Source organism: Zootermopsis nevadensis, unplaced genomic scaffold, assembly GCF_977971745.1.
Source record: "Zootermopsis nevadensis isolate Lab colony 2312 unplaced genomic scaffold, Znev_1.0 Znev_ptg000013l, whole genome shotgun sequence".
NCBI lineage: Eukaryota > Metazoa > Arthropoda > Insecta > Blattodea > Termopsidae > Zootermopsis > Zootermopsis nevadensis.
The window spans coordinates 12605594-12622689 of record NW_028259145.1 but is presented as its reverse complement, the minus strand read 5'-3'; the positions used below and the strand labels follow the sequence as shown (position 1 = coordinate 12622689).

The 17096-nt window shown below is 35.7% G+C and overlaps 1 long non-coding RNA gene across 2 annotated transcripts in view; it reads right to left on the bottom strand.

Moving 5' to 3' along the window:
• Window positions 1-204: 204 nt before the first annotated feature.
• The window catches only part of LOC110827325 (uncharacterized), a 38315-nt gene continuing 21423 nt past the window's right edge, over window positions 205-17096 (bottom strand). The window contains exons 2-4 of one of the 2 annotated variants that reach the window (XR_015535118.1): window positions 7376-7425; window positions 1666-1768; window positions 205-996 (exon numbers count right to left, since the gene is read on the bottom strand). This is a non-coding gene — a long non-coding RNA (uncharacterized LOC110827325). Of the gene's footprint in view, window positions 997-1343; window positions 1769-7375; window positions 7426-17096 lie in introns of those variants that run through there. The other variant, XR_015535119.1, reaches the window with a different exon arrangement.

Here is a 17096-nt window from a genome sequence, read left to right as displayed (position 1 = left end):
TTGGCCCGATAAAACACGACTTAACCCATCGCATACCTTAGTGCAATGAACCGCGTTCTCCCCAGTCTAATAGAAATGCTCTGAACTGTAAGCTAAACAACGACAGACCTACTGTAAAAGAATGGTTTCTTTATATCTTGTAGTAACCGTTGCCATCATGTCTGAAAAAGAAAACTCGATATTCTTGAATAATTTTAAGACTGGTACAAAAATATGATTTATTCAAAAACATGTAAGCATAAATAAATTTTAATGAGATTTGAGGTTTTCATGGTGACGAAAATGTCGCTGTTGGTCTTCTAGGAAGGTACCAATTCTGAGGATGGAGGTAGTAATTTCCTACAAAATGTCGGTATCTACCTACAAGTCCACATAGCAATACACTTTCTAATATTTTGAAATATGTGTTTTGTTATTTAGAATACATGTTTCAACTATTATATAGCGATCATCACATCCATACTTAACTTACTGTGCTATTTTTTGTAATATAAAATGATATTCTGCTAAAAAAATGTTGGTCAAATTTTAAAACTTTCTAAATAAATAAATAAATATACACGTGTTATGTATATATCATACTGGCCTATTCAATTAGAGGACTACGTTCGACATTTCTCTGTCCAGTAGAGCAAGTGGACAGAGTGTTCCGCAGATAAATCTTCAGATGTGTCAGCGACATGGAACATAGAGACTTCTAGCATGATGCGATGTACAACTGACAGCTGAGTGTCATTTTTACGGTTCTAATGTAAGCATAATGCATTATAAGACGTATTTTCGTAAAGTATAAAAACCCTAACTGTTCATACAGCACAGTTAGATTTCACGTTTTCTGGAGTGGAAATCTTGACCGCAACCACAATTTTAACAGAGGTCAGGGCTTGGTTCATGCATTATATTGTTGTAAGGCAACGCAAACTTCTACCAGACTACACGGAGTTACAGCCCAGAAGAAAGCCATCCTCACACTTGCCGCCGTGAGAACCTCAAATCCTGAAAAAAAATTAAATTTCACACACTAGTTCCGTAAATTTCGTATTTTCTGCCTACTGGGGTTTAGTCGTGAAAACCTTAAAATCACATTTTAAAAATACGGTTTTTCCAAACCTATACACAAGTTATCCATAGAAGGAAATAGTCCTATAAAATAGTATGATAATTATATAGGCTACATTTGGTGGTAAAAATTACTGAGAATAGAAAAGATGGTTCAGGAATCAGCCATTATTAAAAATATGTTGAAAATCAACAGCTGTAGACCTACAGACCTATGTTTATACAGAGTGATTCTAAAAGGACTTTACAACTTTAAAAGTGCATATAAATTTATTCAGAAGGATTACATAATCGGTTGAGGTGTCATCTTGTTGCAAAACAAATTAAGTTTTACCTCAAACAGTCATTTTGGTTCGATGTGATTGCCATTGGTAATACGGCAGACATCCCACCTGAAATTAATTTCTTGCCAAACACGATCCAGCATATTCGGTGTCACTTCTGCAACTGCGGCGGTGATTCGAGCTTTGAGCTCAGTGAGATTGGCAGGTAAGGGTGGAACATACACACGATCTTTAATGAAACCCCATAAGAAATAATCGAGAGGTGTCAAATCTGGAGAACGAGGTGGCCATGCTATCGGCCCTGTTCGACCAATCCACCGACCTGGGAAACGGTTACTGAGGAAATTCCGGACTTCTGTGAGGTAGTGAGGTGGTGCGCCGTCTTGCTGGAAGTGTATGCGTCCTTCTTGGTCATCTTCGTCTAACTGTGGTATGAGAAAATTTATCGAGATGAAACTTTTGGTCGTTGTAGTCCATGGGTTTAAAGCAATGTGGCAGAAAACGTAAATTTCCTATGCAATTAAGAACACGTGTTATCGATTTAAAATTTCTAAACGCTTCATATGTTATAGTTGAATGCTAAAACTCACTAACAGTCAACACCAATGTACTTGCAGCTTAATCGTCCGAACTTAAAAAGCATGATTTATTCTCTAGAAAAAGACCTCCAATGATAACAAGTATTTAGAAAAGAAACACTCAAGCCTTCTACTTCAGCACTGTAGCTTGTCGGTATAAATCGAGACTCACAGTTCCACATGGAACAGCGGCGTCCGTTGTCCTAAAGGACTTGACCCCCCCCCCCCCCAAAAGACAGATGTGATGTAATCTCTTATATATATGATAGTGCTGAAGGTTTATGCCGCTTTAGATATATTTTAACATGGGTAATTTATTTCACAGTGTTCCACACGTGTTCGGTGTATGAAGCATGGCGAGACGTAACACCACAAATAATTACGAGTCTTGAAATCTCATAAAACAACCTGCTATAAGAAATTGTTCAAGATGTTTGTAATGGTTACAGAGTTTGGCTGGCAATGATCGAGAACTTTAAAAGTAAAAGTTGCGATTTATAAGTACATTTATCAGCTCCTTTATGCCTTTCTGTTGCATGGGAACACGGGCTCATCCGAGAGTAACTGTAGCATAAGAAAGGCCACAGAGCGGGTATTTATATTAACTTTAAAAGCGCTGAGGTATTTACATGTTCTACATTAATTAACATTCACTAATTCTGTAGTTTGTTCACAGAGTATATTTATGGGCTTCGTGTGATTCTCGGAATAAATATCTCAGCTGATCCCTATTTTTTATAACTTAAATGAGTTGTGTTTTCTTCGAGGGAAGAACTGTATACGTAAATGTTATTTAGATGAGCTTCGAGTTTCAATGGAAAATCTAATAAGATTCGTATTTACGGCACAATCTGAGTCTGTCACCCTCTGCAATCTCAGATCGCAACCAAAAACGTTCACTATCTTAAAGGTCCACACTTGCAAACACCAAACAACGAAGAAAATAATTATTATCAAGAAACAGCAAAGTAAACAGTTTTAAAATATCACCTTGAAGAATAAATACGTAGCTCATCATCATCTAATTATATAATATATTTTTTTTCTCAACGTAGACTTACTTAATCTTATGAGTAAAACTGACATGGAATTGTAATGACGCCTTTATGTGTAAAACACTAATATCAATAAAATATCAACAAACAAGTTATTTGTGCAGATAACGAGAGGTCAATTCGTTACGTACAAAATCCATTCCAAGGCTCACACGAGCCATTGTTTCGAAATGCACACAACAGTGTGATACCAAAATAGCGCATAATACACTGAGCAAATATAGGTACTCCAATACTACAGGGCTTAGCTCTGATCCCTGCATTAGCTAACGCCAGCTTCAAACTTCCAATGATGTAACATCTAATGCATATTTATGGACTTCTACATACCACTGCATAACAACATGCCAAAGTCTACTGCGTATAATTAATTTATATGTATGTATGTGTATGTAGGATTTACACAATTTAAGTTATAGACTGGATGAGATGATTACTACTTCCACTCATTGCCCTAAGGATAAAGGCAGTAAGCATTTCTGAAACGTCGGTAAACTTCCAGCTTTCAACTACCAACATCGAGAAGACAGTCATCTTCAAGTTACAGACTGTTCGCAACAGCAAAGTTGATACGAGATTAGAAACAGGTCATGTCTGTTATGAAAGCGTATTTGCTACTTTTCTACTTAGATTTAAAAGCTTTAGTCTGAAGTATAAAGGGATGAGACGTTCTCAATATGAACACAGTATAATGGCTGCCAAAGTAAAAAATTGTGATTTTGAAGGGTTCGGCTAAAATTACAATATACAGAACCAACAATTGAAACACAAATGTCTAAAGCAGGTGGCCTGATATGTGATCGAAAATCGGACTTATTTATTTTCTTCGGTCTAATATAGCGAAATAAAAGTAATTTTTATTAGTTGTAAATGAAAGACGCTTCCTTGTGTATGACGAAAGGATTTATGGTCAACATAGAAGCAATTACAAGAAGCATATTGTGTCTGGGAGCTTGGAGACCAATTATCAGTAACGTATTTGATCCGATTATTCACTATAAAGCGATAAAAAAACTTCCATTAAGCAAAAAACGAAATACATTTGTAATAAAGTGTTCAGCCTAACGTCTGACGGACACTAACAGGCAAAGGAACTTTGATTTCTTTGCGAAAGCATCTGATTTATCAAGACAAGTAAAGGAGTCCTCGTGGAGAGTCCATCACTGTTTATAACGAAGGGTTATGACCTCCTCGGACCCCTTCCTTTCCTTCACTCAGCACCACACTTCTTGAATATCATTTATAAAAATGGACTCCTCGCCTGCCTCAATAAATATTTCAAGATGGCAGACAACTCTACGTCATTTCAAACACATGTACTGTAATAACTCGTATAGAAAAACAAGAGACAGAAATGACTCTACTTACTAAAGTAAAAATGGAACTGTAGAACATTAAATTATTTTTAAAATTATTGTGCTATTACGTTAATAATGGGCGGGACCCGGATATGTGAGTGAGTTTCGACTGTTTTACTATTAGGTACGGTTATTATTACTTCATGAAAATGGAAGGGTTATTTCGGAGGAGGACGAGAAAGAGGTAAAGACGAGGGAGGCGCATGAGAAATGGTTGCCACCACCCATCCGGTGTCATAACTGTCTACATTCTCGCCCAGCATTGGAAGAATAAACGTTTCTTCGTGTTTCACGACAACACACAAAACTGAAAACGAGCCGGCTGGCCAGCACATGGCTATTTTAAACGAAAAAGAATAATTCAACGCAGTAATGTTATTCTGTACTCCCTCGCCAGATGGCTGGCTCTACCGCGCGTTTTAACAACGACCGCTGCTGCTACTACTTGGTGGGTGGGTACGAAGTCGACAATAAAGTAATAATGCCAATTATATTCCACCGCTTTCCATGGTTGAGAATATTTTAATAATAAAAAAACACCGCTCACTCAGTTTTTTCTACCAATAAGAATGGAGTATGAGAGGAAATAAGTAATGGCACTGGGGAAATTTTCATGAAAATGGAATCACCACAAATCGTACTATTATTTACTCATCTGGCTTCATTCATGGTAAAAACCAGACAATTTGAGGGCTCATCTGACGTGGACCTTCAGCGGAAAGTGAAGTAATGTCAAAAAATTGAATCGTGGAGTTAATGCTACGCGAACTGGGAGGTGTAACTGAGCAACTATTAAGTGAGACTAGCCATTTTCAGTTTGAAACTGATCATGAAAAGTTAGAAATGTATACGTCATCACTTGTTAACCAGACTCTTGCAGAATTTATCAAACCAGAACGCGAAACATCCACAAATTTAGTATCTGTGTTTCAAATATTACTATTACTTTGCCCATTTAAAACACCTTAGTAAATGTCCCCTCAGTGAACTGACTGTACACCTACGTTCAGGCCACTGGGTGTTGTTATACTCGCATATTGTTTGTTATTTTAATATTGTCGGCAACCGTTGGGATTAAACCCGGGGCCCTTTCAATGTTAGAGTGGCACGCTAAACACCATAACTTCGACATCAACTGTTTCTGCTAATAATAAAACAAACTGTGTCAGTACAATGACATTTAGTCGCTTCAAGACCTGAGAAAATCCAACTCTCAAAACGTAATGCAGGCGTGTAATATCGAATGTACGTCAGATAACAGACCCATGTCAAAAACAGGATTTGAGTAATTAATCAACCAGAATCACATGTTTTACAGAAAGTATAGACTATTTTCATATCAGTTGGTTTGTTTGCCATCTGTTTATTCCGACTGTTAGGGTACATGTCTACTGTACATATTCTGAACAAGAGTTTCCTAGGTAGACCAATTTAAAATGTTTCAGAATTAATCTATTAATGAACACAAGGTTTCAGGTTTGCCGGGAAATATTATAAAAAAAATATATCCAGACGTTATAGTTACGAAGGCAATGTCTTATTTTTTGTAATTATAATTCGTAATAAAACACACAGATTCATAGTCCATAGTTCTATCCAATTTGTGTTACGTTTTATTTTCATATACCACCAATCTTATAGAGCAGGGATTTATGTATATAAATATGCTCATTTATGGCCATGTAGAATGAATGACGCACAAAAGGATTTCCAGGCAGAATTCATAAAGCCCGCGTTTTTATTTTCAAGACGTCTACTCCTACAAATCTTGTGTTCTAATGATATATTTACGTATGCAACATTGCTCATGAGCTAGGTTGCTAGACCTGTGCGTAGACCTAGTATTGAATCCTACTTAACCAACATTTTATTACTGCTTTTAATAATAAATTTATCATAAAATGACTCTAAATAGAAGTTATTAACTTAATATTACACGTAAAATACTAAGAGCTTGGAATGTTTTATATTTAATAAAAAAGAAATACTTTACATTGACATTAAGCTGGATAGTTACAAAACATATTTAAATTCGAATGATATATAGCACTTAGATTTTAATCGCATCATCTAAAAATGAAGTAGAATTTGGAACATCTTTGTTGTACACAGACGCCGAAACAGCCCTCTGAATCTCCATGTGCTGCATACTTTGGTCTGTTTATGTCAGTACTTGATCAAAAACAGGATACTACAGCACAACGGAAGAAGGCATTCCAAGTAATTAGCAAACCTAACTTATTTAGGGCACATTTTTAAGAAACGTGTTGAAAATAACCAGACTGCCTCCATGCAAGCAATCGCGCAAAATTGGAATGAAAATTCAAAGATACGGTATTAGAAACTACGTATGACATATGCAATGACCCAAACACATGTTTTTGACTCTTTAAAGAACAATGGTAACTATATGTACCACTTGATTTATTATTCAGTTACTATGCATTGTGCCACAGAGTGTACTCACGACTTTCGTCATTATGATTACGTCATTTATGATTTTCCCTTGTACCAAACATAACAAATTAAAAGTCTGCAGGGGACATGAAGGTATAGCTTCTCGTATTCTGGCTGGAGGTGACTGGTAAAAGCTCCGGTATAAATTGGATACGATGGCGGAGTTTCAACTTGGTGACGAGAAAACTCTCTTCCGGTAATTGAATCTGGGCATCCAACTCGGACCCTCGCACTTATTGGGCTACCTGTGCTGAACTTCTTGTAATTATCTTAAATTTTGACAAAACAATTTATGTGTTCATTTAAATAAACAGCCCGACCTGTTAACATAAATTGTTTATTAAAATGCTTCTGAAATTAGAAAGGGCTTCACGTAAATCTTTCGAGTCTAGCTACGATATCTTTTGAGTGTGAGCAACCAATATAATGAAATGAGAAGCACTCCGTTCTAATGCAAATGCCAGACAATATGGGAGTTTAGAGGAATTTAATTAAAATGCCTCTTGAAAGAAGATTCCTTTCGAAGCGCAAACACTCAGCTTTAACTACGTACTTAACTAATTAGCGATTCTGAGCTGACTTACATGAAAGAATTCCTTTAGCCTTCTCCTTCGCTATTCCACTGCATCAAATCCTGAAATGTAGGAGAACATTTTGAAATTACATTTAGCAATGTGGGAAAAATTATTACCACTAATGAAGTCAAATTATCTAATAATGGTTAAATGGGGCCATAAAATTATATATTATTTCAGAACCGAATTCTTTAAATAATTATAAAGGAATACAATTATAAGGAATAAACTTGAAGAATTACAATCTTTTAACAAATTTTAGGCATAAGTGATACAAATTGCTACAATAAATTAATATTAAAATTATTCATATACATCAGGTTTCTAAACACAAATGTGGCACTTCTAAGATTGAATTCCTTTCATAAAAAAACCTGCATATTTTTTTTGGAAATTTTTTTGCACTGCTTTGAAAATTTCTAAAAGTCCTAATGTAATGCATTTGGATAAAAAAATAAACATGTTTACTTGCGGAACATTTTCGAAATGTGTTTTAAACTGGATAATGGTGTGTTTACGCAATATTTTTGCCATATTTCAAGATTCATCGCTTGCAATAAACTTCATTATTGAGTTGAATAAAATATAAACTTCCACCCGACAGACAACAGCAGACAGGAACAAGATATTCTTCGACACATCCAAGAATGTTCAGACCTTGACATCGAAATTTCGCATCATAAAAGTCTATTTAACATATTTTATCAAAAGTGACACAACTGATGTTTTGTTTAGTTTTAGGAAGATTTGCATTCATTTTTTGAGATTTTATGCTTTTCTGAAAGATTTCGGGTTACAACGAAGAATATTTGTAAACCACGTACTATTAAACCTTAAGAGACGACAATACATATTCTGTGTAAGTTTTAATGTTTCTGCTACTAAAATCTGGAATATTCAGTTGCTTTTATAAAAGTCAAAATTAAATTCAGACTTTTCAATTGCCAACTTCAGGGCAAATGTCTTGGCGGGTTTGAAAGTTCTTATTTGATCTGAGAGTGGATGGTCAGTGGGAGGTTAAGAGGAAAAAGAATACGACACGCTGTCCAGTACAGAGCGACCATGTACTTGATGAGACGAGGTGAAAAAAGACTCTTTAGCGGTCACGTGGTCGAAAAAAATGTTAAAAAGGTTTCGGCGACCACCTGGGTTTTAGAAGAGGTGAAGAAGTCTTATTGACCACGTGGTTATTAAAAGCGTTGCTGAAAAAAAGTTCAGGCAACCTAGTGTTCTGATAAACAAATGATTAAGAAATTTTAGCTCCCAAGTTATTAGCAGTAGAGGCGACGAAAATATTTTAGCGACAACAAGGATAGGAAAGGAGGTGGCGAAAACACGACGAGGAGTGGAGAAAAGGCGATGGCGAGTTGAAGCGAAAGAGGAAGGCGGTTCATGACGAAGTAAGCGAAGTAGCAGAAGTGGTGATGAAAGTTTAAGCAATCATGTGGTTAAGAAAGGAGGTAATGGAAAGTGGGCCAGTGTCGATAAATTTTCACCACCTCTTCACCTGCTTACTCGTCTTGTTCTGAGTCGCCTCCCTCTTCCGATTCTTCTTCCAATTACCTTTTACCTATTCCTTATTTCTTTTCCATAACATCTTTTCCTAACCACGCGGACTTTAGAACTCTTCGTCGTTTATTTTTCTAACAGCTTCGTGGCCAAAATTTTTCCATCACCTCCTTTCCTAATCACGTGGTTGTACTCCACCGGGTAGCACCCTCTGTTCGACCTCACAGCCCACAGCCAAATCTACATAATGTCTTAATAACCCCCCTCCGAGACATTTACCCTGATGATGACAACTGAAGTGTTTGCCAAAACAATATAGAACCCTAACATTCGATGCGACTTATTCCCAACAGCCGAAGCATTACCCTCCAGCCGAGAAAAGCTAAAAACAAATCAATCAATCGTTCAGCTAATCAAAAAATAGACCTACGTCGTCTTTTATAGAACCAGAAAAGTTCATTACCATATTCAGAAGAGCCCGCCAATGGTCTCTGTTCTGATCAATATGAATCCACAACCTTCATTTAAAATATTTTAATATTATCTTCCCATAAGCGCCAAGGGCTTCATTACTAAAAACAAAACTTCAAGAAAATTGTGTTTCGACGTATTTAAGCACGTGCTTACTTAATTAATAGAAACACTCATACGCACATTATGAACTCAGTTAAAGCACATCTCCTGTACCTATTTATTTACCATCAGATTTAGTTTTAATGTGCTTCTAAACAAAGCAGGAAGAGTTATTAACCTGGATTCACCCTCACTAATTGCGACCTGTTGTAACCGTAGCCTGAAGGAGACCCCCTCGAGTTCTGATATAGCCGAAGGCTATCACACAAATTCATTAAAGACTCAGAATAGAGACTATTATCTACGGTACATTTATCATGTTCAAATTAGGCACACAATAGTATTCCAGCCATCAGAACTATTTTTTATTGGATGGACTTGATTTCCACTCGTGCGTTAAGAGTCAGTAATGCCATTAACACACTACAATTTGAAGTGATATTAACAAAACGTATTTAAGTCCATCACGGTGATTTTCACTGCTTGTTTTAGAAGAAGGAGTCCTGATCGTTTAAATGAAACCCATTGCACTTAAAGTCGAATACCGATAGTTATGACCAAGTACTTACGCCGTAGATAAGAGGTCAAAGTTCTAATCCCAAATACCGATCAGTCTGTCATATTTTTCATATTAAAATTCAACTGGGATTTGACCAAGTGCATTGCTACTGACTTCTCTTCGGGAAGTACCAAGTTTAAAATTAGACTAAGAAATCAGTTAAACCGATCGACTTTTCTATGCCCTTTCAAATTAAGGAATAAACTTAAAATAGGCTACGACCGTTCTCTTCGACATCATCTCCTACTAATAGCTGTAAATAATTCTGACATTTAATTCAACACAACGTAACCTCTTCGTTTGTACAGACTGGTTAAATTACTCACCAATAAGCTATGAATAAATGGACGAACCTCTAGGATATTCTCAGTATTCTTTGTGAATTCTAAGTTAGCACCTCCAAATGCACATTACAGCTTCAGCCTTTATGCAGTGTTTAATCTTTTTAATTTTCCATTTCTCTTTGCAGTTAATTCGGTGTCATTATATGTATATCTTACAAATGTAATTTCCAGGTTTTCGTTGCACATAAACAGACCAATACCACCACTTCAGCAACGCGAACTCATTCATAATTTATCAACACTGTAAAACGTAAGGAAAAGCTGCCTTCAGTACAGGCCTTGAAGGCGCTTCGGAGGAGCAAAGGAGGTATACCTCTTACTGGTTCTTAACTTCGGCACTTGATGGGGTGAGTAATCAGCGTCACACCCCGACTGTGCTTTACTCCCGGGGATGGGATCTAAGGTACTCATTAGATAAAAGACTGGATGAACCCCAGATTAGGTTTGGACGTAGAGACCAAAATAATGCTTTGTCCCATCAACATTGTAATTAACTGAATTCATAAATATACAAAAATTATAATAATTATGCAATATGATTCTAACTCCAGTTTATACATGATTTAATTATTAATTACAAAAGTTATATTTAAAAGGTAAGACAATATTAAACTGAGAGATGTGGTAATTATATTCGGTTACACAAAGCGGATAAAAGTGGGATCGCGAGATTTTTAAATTACGGCAACATGAATACTTGACACTATTTTGAGTTCTAACGCCATGCGGACTGGCCGGTGGTTTTAACGTTTCGGAGAAGCGTACTGACTCTACCTTCAGAAATTCAGCCCCGAAGATGGAGACAGCACGCTTCACCTTGTAAACAAAGTAATGAACCTATGGTTCCGTAAGAATGGGAACGTATTTTACCGAATAACTACCTGCCAGATTTTCTTGAAAGGTACTGCACCTAACAATTAATCAACAACCACATTCCTCTACAAATTATAACACACGAAATTACCCCACCAATGACTAAATTAAATAGGCGGATAGTATGTTATTGAATAAAGATCTATAAACTGAAAAGGTTATTTAGCTTTAAATAATATAATTTGGGAAGAATCGGAAGTGGCCTATTTCGAGGTACTAACCCACATTCGCCATGAGGGACTGGGGGAAAACACGGAAAACTTGAATGAGGATGGAAGGTGTGCTCATCGAGATTCTAACTTGACATCCGAATACAAGCGTGAAGCTTTACCTCATGAGCCAACTTACTCGGTTTTTCTAAAATGAATAAACACGCCATCTAATCTGTAAATGCTAGAAGACGGATTTAAATACTGACGCTATTTTCCCTTAAGAAGTCACCTTACATTAAAGTTTAAAAAGGGGGAGGGTGTAATGGTTTTGTTTTAGTAGCAAATTTTTATAGTTGGTTCTTCTATATTTTACACCTCTCACAAAATAACATTTATGTGTCGGATGTTTTAACATCGCCTTCTTCCAAAACGATTCTTTATGGTGGCTGCAGGTGGACACCAGATGGACAAGACAAGAATAAGAAATGCACAGAAGGCACGAGGTGACAATGCAGAAACAAATGAACAGCAACTTAGATAAAAAAAAACGAATGTGCTTTGGACATACAATTGGCACCGAGTCCTACATTACTTTACTGTGCAGTTAAGTTTAAAACTTCATTGTTGTATTTTGTTGTTATAATTCAATTCCTTATTATTAATATGCTGTATCAACAGCCAGAAGGCCAATTACAGATACAGCACAAGGAAAATATAGTGAATACAATAATAATAATTCAATTCAATTCATTTATTTAAGTGCTTGACAACAGCCAAAATGGCCAATAACAGCCAAGCACTAAACCAGAGTATAGGATAAAATATAATAAATAATTAAATTCATTTCAATAATAATAAAAATAAACATTAAAATACAAAAACAAACAAATGAAACTAAATATATAAATGAACCATATTAATAATAATAATTCAATTCACTTATTGAATAATAATTCAATTAAATTCAATTCATTTATTAAAGTGCTTAATAAGAGCCAAAAGGCCAATAACAGCCAAGCACTAACAATACAAACATTACAATACAAAAACAAACAAACAATAACTAAATATATAAATGTACAGTGTTAATTTATTGCAAAATAATTAATAAGTAAATGAAATAAATATACCTAAGTCATATAATTCAATTAATAATACTAAATAAAACAAAACAGAAAACATTTATGAAATTAATACCACAAAATAAAATACAGTCAGCACAGGAAATGAATAATAATAAAAAAGATGATTATTTTTTAAAAAGCTGACTAACATCAGTAAGCAAAATACGATCTTTGTTAAAGATGTCGATGCTCCTACAGACTGCATTGGCAGCAGAAACACATCTGGCAGAGGGACTGCCTTTGAAATTACGTTGTACGGTAATAATAATTCAATTCAATTCTTTATTATTAATAATAATGGCAACATTAAACTACTTTCCCGAAATAGGCAATGAGTAACGATTTAACCTATAACACTCCCAAATAATTAACTGAAACTAGTAAAGTTTCCTAAGAAAAACAACGAAGTATGGGACGTTGAAATCATATGCAGAGTGCGCTAACTCATTTCCATATACTTTTAGTACTCCCTTCAATCACCTGGCGTGACAAAAATACACAAATGAAGAGCGTTTGAAGGCGAAGTCTTGTAAAAAACATTATCATTCAACGCGATAATGAAAGTCACATCCCATCTACCACAAATTACTAATGTCACGGATCTGTGGCCCTAACTAATCGATTCGAAGGACCTCGTGTGTGAGGTCTTTGAATTCTTGAACAAAAAGTTAATTTAACAACCCTTGTGTGCAGTTCAGCACATAGAAACTTAATTCGACTCGAAGAAGGTGGAGGACATTGTAAGACGAGTCTGTTGCTAAAGCTTATCGATTGCTTTCCCTTCTTCTCCTAGCATTCTTAGGCTGAGACATTTTAAGTTTATTATGCAACAATAAAGTTCTTTTTGAGACTGGATAGTACCAATACAGTGTGTTTCACAAATTTAAAAAACTGTGTCAATACTATAAATTAGGCAGTTTGTTTACTTTTATGATGATAAATAACACAGCATTTACTACCAGAATTCCATAAATAAATCCCAAAGAGATGACTGCTAGAAATTAATGCGAAACCATTCCCAGACACTTACTTTCATCAGTGCACTAATATTAATATTAATTTCAATTAACTTTAAAAGGTATATCTCTTAGGTTTATGAACAAGAGATTCAACCCCCTCCCTCCACTAGCAGTGAAACACTGCGCATAACCTGTCATAGGCCCGTTCGTCCATTTATAATTGTAGGCCTGCACAAAACGACTATGTTTCGCCTAGTCTAAGCTTAATAAATATTAAGACTGACTGCCGCTACTAGCACATGCAAACGAATTATTATCTACAACTCTCAGGTAGGTCCATTAGAATAAAAATGTTCTACACCGTCAATATGCCATACCTAAATCAATCCGGTTTCACTCGCATCGCATTTTCATAATTAGTTTTAATATAATATTTTCTTCTCCTCCTTTTTCAACTGCTCTTTTAAATTAAGGAAACTGACACGTATCATAAGAATAATATGATGAAAACGTATATCTGAATTACAAATAAATTTCCTGGTATGGATTTATCATAGCACTAACGTAGAGAAACTGCTAGCAAGATGCTTCTTTTTAAATCAGAAGATATGATATACGCTCTTACGTTAAATAGATTAAAATCTATCCAATAAAAATATAAGACTGGAAGATGGCGTTTAAGCACGTGTTGAAGTACGCCTGTCAGTTTTATGTCCACGTATGGATACAGGACGAGATTCCAAGTGGTCATAAAAATACGTAAGCCTTATAACATAGCCCTATGATACAAACATTCCAAGACAGAAAATGTTTTTGGTCTCTGCATAGGATTTGTTCAGGAGTCGACTGTATAGGGCTTTAAACAAACAACAAACCAGCGACATCAAATCTAAAAATAAATTTCATGAAATATGTACAATGAATTACTATATTCTCTGTGTTCTTTTAAATCGAATTCCATTCTCATTTTTATGAACGTAAAATAATAGGCCTATTTCGTTAAGCATCATACACATAAGGAGAATGTCTATAAAATAAAATATAAATGAATCAAATAATGTAGTCTGAAACGCAATTCAGAGTCAAATATTGAGTTGGCAAGATGATTCTCTCTAAGAGGTCATTATTAGTAATGACGTAATGACATGTTTATCATGGATACCATTGTTACCTTCTTTTACCATGAATTCTATATGTACTTCAATTGCCACGGTTGTCATGATTGTCTTAGGTACCATTGTAATTTTTGTTACGGCGGTTACTATCTTCGCCAAGGTAACCAGATGACGCAGCAATTAAGAAATAAAAATAAATAATAAATTTATATGTTTACTGTTTACATTTTCCGTGGTTACCAACCTATGAACAATTTATTTTCAGTATTTTACCTCACCGAACGCGAAATCTTTTTCTCGCTATGCCACCTGTGCTAACTTGCTGTATTATCCTCCCATCTATGCCTAGGTTTCCAAATGATCTCTTCAGAAAAAAATGTGCGCAATGTTCATCTTCCACACGTGTTGCATGCTCTGCCCACCCCCTTCAGCTTCATTTAATTACCCTAACAGTAATTGGCGAAGAGTGAAAAGCTATTTAATTTTATCCTGTCGGAATAAGGAATCTCGGACAGCCGACAGTGGTTGGTCCTCCAGCTTGGTGGTTGGACAAAAGTCTAAAAACCCCTACCTATAAAAATGTATTAGAGGGCCTAAAATTTGAGCGGATTTAAACCACGCTATTCAGATAATACAGTTTGGCTAAATGGGCTTGGATTTCTTGGTTTTGTAAAGTCGAAGGGATGTCACTTCATTCATAGAAATCGCGAACATTGAAGGCAGCCGAAACTGAAGAGAAGTGTCACGAAGAACGAAGGATAATAAACAGCAATTACTATAAAATTAATCGAAGTTAATTGTAAATTAAAGCGTAGTCTATTATATTTCTGTTTCCCATACAGCACAAGCCTAGGCATAAGGTGACGCTGACAATTATGAAATCATCTTAAAAATAATGGATTTTTAATACCTCGTTAAGAAGAAGAAACTAACGGCACATCATTATGTAGCGTTATACCACGACAAGGTATGCCGGAACATCCCTTGAGATAACCGTCATGGCCTTGGCTGGGATTCGGGAGTCTTATTTTCGTCGGAGCTCTACAGGGGTTTCCAACCTACCTACCTGCGCCATCGTTATGGCGCACAAGACGCATTGCTACAGGTACACCCCCTCGTTTGACCTGAAATCATGCAGGTTATTTTAAGCCGGCAAGATAATTTCAGGCCGAGATATCCCGATCTATTCTCAGTTTAGACACACTTCGTTGGTTATTATATTCATTCCTATTTCACCCCAAGAAAATAAATTATGGAGTCCATTCGTGAAGAGTAAATCCAGACTCCATTAAAATTAAATTAAACTTGGAATGACAAGGGAAGGAGATTACAAAGGGATCAATTTAGTGCTCTCGTGAATGATTTTAAACGTGCTGTATAATGTATTATATCATTTTTGTTTTAAAGGTCCAGAGATGGCAGCGATTTCGTTAATTTAACACATTTTGTTAAAGTCTAGGTTTACTTTTCCTTCAGGAAGTTAGGGAAGAAATCACTAACTAGTAGATCCAACGAAACTATATAGAACTAAACTAATAAATTCAGTAAAAACACGATAAGTTAGTTGTTTGAAAAGCACCATGGAAGTAATGGAAATGCACGTAAGAAATATTTCTTGCTAATTTACTCTCATTCCTCTCGTTTGCCGGTTCCAACTCATACCCTGAGACAAGTAACAATAGATCGGATTAGCAACTGCATCTAATTCTGTAACGGCACAACATTCATATCGAGTTTCGTAATACTCGGTTCACGGGTTTAAATTTTAACTGAGGAAAAATCAAAGACAGACACACAGAATAGTAATCTGATAAATGTTTTCGTTTAAAGGAAAGTACGCTAAGAAATCGAGAAAAGATATAGCTGTACATCCCTGATTTATTCTATTGTCTTGACAAGTCAACAAAATAAGGTCGTCCATTCTTACATGGGTGGCTACAACCAGCATGGAACCCCCCATATGAAATTCTTCAACCAAAACATTTATTTTTAGGACAGAACCATCTCCGTTTGAATTTAAAACTTTTCTGTTGGATACAAAGAAGACTAGCAGCATGGTCTGTAGACATTCACCCGAAGTGGGCAACGGACATAATTTGATCGTGAACCCTTATATTCTAAGTTACTTTTTCCTGCCTCAAGCAGCGGCTCCTGGTTATGAACCCTGAACCTTCTCCATTTAACATCGTACCTGTTCTAGGCAGTAACAGGATTTTCAGAATACATTTAGATTCTAGCTACTCCCTTTGAGTTTGAAGACGTTCATTTTTGTAAAAACTGGAACTTCATTCAATAGGCTTATGGACTTTTAACGTTGTAATCTTACATCCCCTTTGTAAATAATCTTAAAATAATGTAAAACTGAAACCGTCACACAATTTTATTTTTCAACTAACAAATATAAAGAAAGCTTACTACATGTTTTGGTTAAAGGATAAGATGATACACACAATTTGTGGTGGACGAAGTTAGCACTATAATTAAAGAAGCAATAGAAAATTCGATTGGAGGAAATGCATATC